Genomic DNA, 6,064 nt, shown 5'->3' with positions numbered 1-6,064 from the left:
AAACAAACAAAAGAATTGAAAAAGAGAGGAAAGGAATTAAGTTGGTTACTAGCCTGCTTATTTTTCTTTCCCCTTTTTTATTTCTGTAAAAAAATTTCTTATTTATGAAAATTTTTAACTTTTTTCAAATTTTTATAGAAAAATTATATGGTGGTTGTCCAAATATGGTCGTTAGATTCTTGGTTATATTTTCGGAATTCTGCTTATTTAATATTTTAAAATTTACTTTTGGACAATTTATGGTAAGTTACCATAAATCACCTCTTAAATTATCGTAAATTGTAAAAAATTTCCTGAAATTTTTTTATTGAATTTTTAATGGTTTGGAATAAGTTAACATCAATTTCATGCTTCTTTATTTAGAATCTATCATGGACTGCCCTTCTGCTACCCTAGATGCGTAATATACTATTTGTGACGGTCCACAAAGAAAGTGGCCTATTGCGGAAAAAAATTGATTTTTAGTTTTTCGAACAACGCCAAAGAATAGCCAACTTCAGAGTGACAAGAATGAAACGAGTCACACAGTGACATCTGTTCATGCGTTCATTTTTCCCTTCGGGGTTTTCCAGGACCATTTACTTTCAAAATGGATCATTGTGAAAAAAAGTATTATTTTAGGGCCATTAAGGAATATTAGGGAGTGGCATCATCCTAAGCGTTTGGTGAGGAGAGGTGGAAACATAAACGTCCAAGAATTTGTTAATGTTGGAAGTTGGAATGGAAGCTTCTAAATGTGTCCCCTAAGGGTTTACATTTTTCTTACACCTTCTTCTCTATTCCTTTACACACTCTCCACACACCTACTTGGTGGTGGAAGGGGGACCTACAGTTTAAGATGGGTTCCGAACCACCAAGAGCAACAGCCTTAAGTACTTAGAGAAAACCTTTTTCTCTAGAGGTACCGGTCCCACGACTCCCACTTCTGAATTTGTTAATGTTTGCCACCAATGTACACCCACGGGCATTACGAAACTAAAAACTTGAAGGAAAATGGAATGAAAAACACGAAAAGTATTTAAAAAGTTTAAGGACTACAATGCCGGTATCCATTCGTGGAAAACTTTAACGAATTCTTGGACCTTCGCCGTACCACTCTCCATTTGCAGGGATACTACTCCTTGCTATTCCTTCGTGTTCAAGGCTAATTTTTTAGCAAGTGAAAACTCAGATTCAATTATTTCACATCAGAAATAACAGCATGAATTTTTTCTATTGAAAAACAGCACACCTAAAAAAAGATACTTAAAAAAAAAGAGATCTCTAGTTTTCACAGTGAGGTATTCTTAGAAAAATATTGAAAAGTTGAATTATATTTATTCCTATACACTGCAATGCCAAACAAGACTCTCATGTTCTCTTAAAAAAAATAATAATAACAGGTTTTACATGCATTTATGAACAAACCAAATCTTTAATCCATAATTAACCCATCAGGAGTGTAAACCTAGATCATACTTTGATTTAAAGAAATTACGATTTTTGTGCCATAATTACCACGGTCGACAATATATATCCTACTCGAAATCTTTAAAAAATATATCTTTTTGGATTTATTTTTATATAATCATTCTAGTCTCTTAATTATTAATTTTTATTCGTAAAATAAAAACTGTATTTATTAAATTATTTGATTAAGAGACAAGACAAATAATTTCCTATATATGTTTTATTTTTGCAGAATTAGTAAAAAAACGCAAAGAAAATGCAGTTTATCCGCTTCCAATAGTGATAAATCTTCTTGGCGCGGTGTCATATGTGTACCTCAGGAGCAAAGAACAGGCCTTTGGAGTGCAGTAATACGTAAGGAAATGGGTCAAGAGTATGTCATTGGAGTAATCATAAATGGCCGTTTGCGTCCATTTTTAAATGTGAGCGCGCTTATTCATAATAATACAGGGCGAGTTAAAGTGCGCATAGATGGCGATATTGCCGAAGTACCTGTTATAATACCGGAAACGGATCCCTTGAATGATCTGTTTTCCAAACCAGTCGGAACAGAAATCATTTGTTTTGTCCATATACACGAATAACTGAACTGAAGTGTATACATGAGCCATACTCATGGTAGAATGGTCCTAACCTAACTAATGATTTAAGAATTAGTACACAAAATCTCAATATACTTTGGAACTCCAAATATACGACCGTGAAAGGGGCTCACGCTCTTGCGACGTTTAGATTTTGGGGATAATGCATGAGCTTGCACACATGCCTACTACGCGCACGCGTACGTCGAATTCAAGGCAGCGCGCACTCTCGAGCGCCTGATTCACATATAGTGCAGAGATAGAGGAGGAAAATTTCCACTCACTCCTTTGGAGCCGAGACACTCGTAACTGTGGAGAGCTCGTATTTTTGAGATCGTATCTTTGGAGTTTGAATATATTTAAATTTTTGTCAATTTTCATCATGTTTGTTTCTTAAATATATATTCAGATTATTTTATTTATTAATGCATTATGGAGATTAATTATAACTACTGCAAAACGTTTTTAAGACATATTTCTTTACCCTTTTAATTATTGATGATCATTTTTCTGAGCATTCTCTTGTAAACATAGTTGTCTACTAACGTTTAAAATTATTTTGTTCCGAAAATAAAATTTTATAAGGTCTGTTTATCATATCCTATTTTTATATATAATATATATGTATATAATTTAGTAAAGTGCATTTAATATAATAAGTGCAATTTGATATAAGTGCAATTTATATAATTACAGTATGTTTATCTCGCATTTGATATGCTTCAATTTCAAATATATCTTTTCAGACGTATTTTATTTTTATTTGTTACACTACCAATTATCTTTTTTTTTGCAGAATGAAAACTAATTTTTAATAAATTAGGTTAGTAATTAGTCCAACAGTTGATTTTCTACTAATTTTTTCTTCTAACAAAATTCTCTTATCCACATGAAGGTGCCGCAGTTAATTCTCTTCCGATTCAACTTAATGTTCAGTATTTTAATGTTTTTGTAACTTTACCTTGGAGTTTCATGGCAGGCTTTCGGTAGCGCGAAGCAACAAAATGTCGATCAATTGTTTAAAATAGTGCATTTCAAAAAATAATTTTATTTCAAAATGAATTTCTTTTGTAGAATCCGTATTTGCACATAAATAATATTTAATATTACTATAAATCTTTTAATCGAATTAGTAAGAGGAAATAATAATATGGGTATGTATGGGAATTTTAATTTAATTTTTGAATTTCTTTGAAGTGAATTTTTTAACGCTTTTTCAGAATCCATATAGTAAATTGTTTATTTAAGACATAAGTGTAAATTAAACAGTAAAAACTGCTTCTTGTACCACAAAAAACTGCTTCTTGTACAGCAGAAAAAATGGAGCCCTCGAGTTTAAAGTTTATTAATCAAAAACTCTCAGCTAAGATTTTTCTTTAAGGTGTCATAAATTTTCTCTAAATTTCCCGTCTAAAGGAACTGCTTAATCCTCTGGTATTGGGTAAGGCCACGGAAACGGCTTGGCGCCATCTGTTGTGTTAAAGTGGCAATTACTTTGGGATAAATTTTACTTTTTTACATACGATTGAGAATAAAAAAATTTATACTAAAACAAAGAGTATAATTATCAGATAACGGAAGTGCCTGTAGGAAAGCTGAAACAATCTCGAGATAGGGAAAAAAATTTTTCCTTGAGGTTATTTAACGGTTTGTTCGGAGTTACGTTTTAAATTTCGCTTGTCTATAAAAGATCTTCTATCGGATTACAAATACCACATAAAGTATTTCAATACTCTGGTTTTTTAAAAAAGAAATACGAAGGTATCTGAAAAAAATATTGTGTTAATTGGATGAGTGATATTATATTTATACGCAATGTTATGTGAAAAACCTTTTTTTTAGATTTCTTGATCATGAGAGAAGCGATTAAAGCGACAGAATGATGTCAAAAAACTAGAAAAGGCTATCCGATATTTTTGTGTGGTAAACTACTTTAACAATTTAAAAAATACTCTTCCTGGTGTGCATTTTTATGCTTTTCCAACGTCAAAACATATGCTAGAAAAGCGAGACAGGTAGATTATTTCTGTAAAAAAAAAAGAAGTAGTAACTGATTGCTAAAATAAAATAGGTAACGTTAATTAATTTGAGCTTAAATTTTCTTATCATATTTTAAAATATTTATATTTGTTTCATAATTGAAAAAAAGAATAATTCTTTATATTCAATTGTTGTGAGTTTCATTTTCTTAAAATTTTTAAAACGTTTTAAAAAACATTTATTTCAACAATCATTTTTAGAAATTACAAATGTTCTTACTATCGTTTTGTACCTATGAAAACAAAACGATTGAATGTAAATACATGACGGCTTCTTTTTTCGGAGAAAAATGTACTAAAACTTTGCTGTTACAAATTTTGAAAGTAAACTTTCTGTGGTTGAAAATGTCACAATTTTAAAAAAAAAAGAAAACTTAAAAAAAAACTATATTTAAATATTATTAACATCTTTTCCAATTTAGAAATAGTAGAATTATGTTTTGTAAGTATTAAAAGTTTTTTATTCAAAATCATGTTTTTCCTTCTTTAATACATGTTTGTGAATATAAAAGTTTTGAAATCATAGAAAACTTCTTTTCTAGAGACCTAATTGTCAGCAACAGAAGTACCTTGAGAGAATTCTTACTTTATTCTTACAAAACGAATGATAAAATTTACAAAATAGAATGTACTATTAAACTTGGAAACTTGGATTATACAGTTCCTGAAATTAATATGGAAAGCAAACGTTTCGTAATGTTGATTTATAATCCTTATTTTTTAAAGCGTTTTAAATGTAATGAAATATGTTTGATATTTTTTTTAACGAAAGTGACTTTTTTATTAGCCTAAATGATTCAATTCATACGGAATGAAAGATCTGAAACTTAATCCAGTCCTAATTACTTTTCAACGATTTTCCAGATATTTACACGAAACCTTTCGTCAACGCTAAAGCTGCTATAGATAGGTTAGATATACTCATTTTATGTTTTTTTATTATGTTTTAAATTCTTATTGTTCTACGTAAGGCGCTATGAACGTTTTGCAATACGCGAAACATATTGGAAGAGGAGAGATGATCCTTGCGTCATTAGTAATAGCGTCGAAAATTAGGTAGGAAGAGGAAACCTGTTGTCTGAGGTCTCAGTGCAATCTAAGCACGCAGCTCGGAACGATTGAGAAATGGCGTCATGAACAAAGGAAGAATATCATCTTCCGGCAGATAGAGCAAATGTTACACATTGGTGCACCAGCAGTCCATCGAATTCTGCATAAACATTTACATGTTAGGAAGGCAAACATTTACATGTTAGGAAGGCAGATAGAGCAAGTAACAGCGAGAGTAAAGTGGTGCCAAAAAATGCTAAAAAGATTTGAATCGGGATCTTTTCGGGATGTAAATGGTAATATAACAGTCGACGAAACCTGGCTGTATTATTACAAAGTTCGAACGAAATCACAAAACAAGATCCTGCTGTTTGAGGATGAGGATGCTACAGTGGAGGTGCGGAAGTCTCGATCTTTAAACAAAAGAATGATTGCAGTATTCTTTGGGAAACGAGGCATTGTGGATAGAGTCGTACTGGAAAATCAGCGTACAGTCACCTCTTCCTGATACACTCAGATATGCTTACCCCAAGTCATAAACCAACTCAAAAACATCAGGCCGAAAACTCCACTCAGCACCAGGCTATTCCTTACAGTCCAGATCTTGCTCCCTGTGACTTTGATTTGTTTCTGGAAGTAAAAAGAACTAAAAGGGCGTTGATTTACTAACGAAACGGACCTTTTGACGGCGTGGGACCAAGCGTGTGCAGATCTTCCAGAAGAAAAGTGGCAGGGTTGGTTTGATGACTGGTTTCGACGTGTGGAAAATTGTATTCACTGCGGTGGAAAGTACGAGGGTAGTTCAAGAAATCCTTAGAATGACCAACAGATGGCGCGCGAATTGCTCCAAATCATCTGTTTTCAGTCAGCACCACTCCCGACTAGATATATAGTGCAGTCACAGTCCACATCTTCTGAGTTTACGTGTTTTTATAACCAATTGAA

The sequence above is a fragment of the Belonocnema kinseyi genome, chromosome 5 (assembly GCF_010883055.1).
Source record: "Belonocnema kinseyi isolate 2016_QV_RU_SX_M_011 chromosome 5, B_treatae_v1, whole genome shotgun sequence".
Classification (NCBI taxonomy): Eukaryota; Metazoa; Arthropoda; class Insecta; order Hymenoptera; family Cynipidae; genus Belonocnema; species Belonocnema kinseyi.
Note: the sequence above shows the minus strand (reverse complement) of the source record.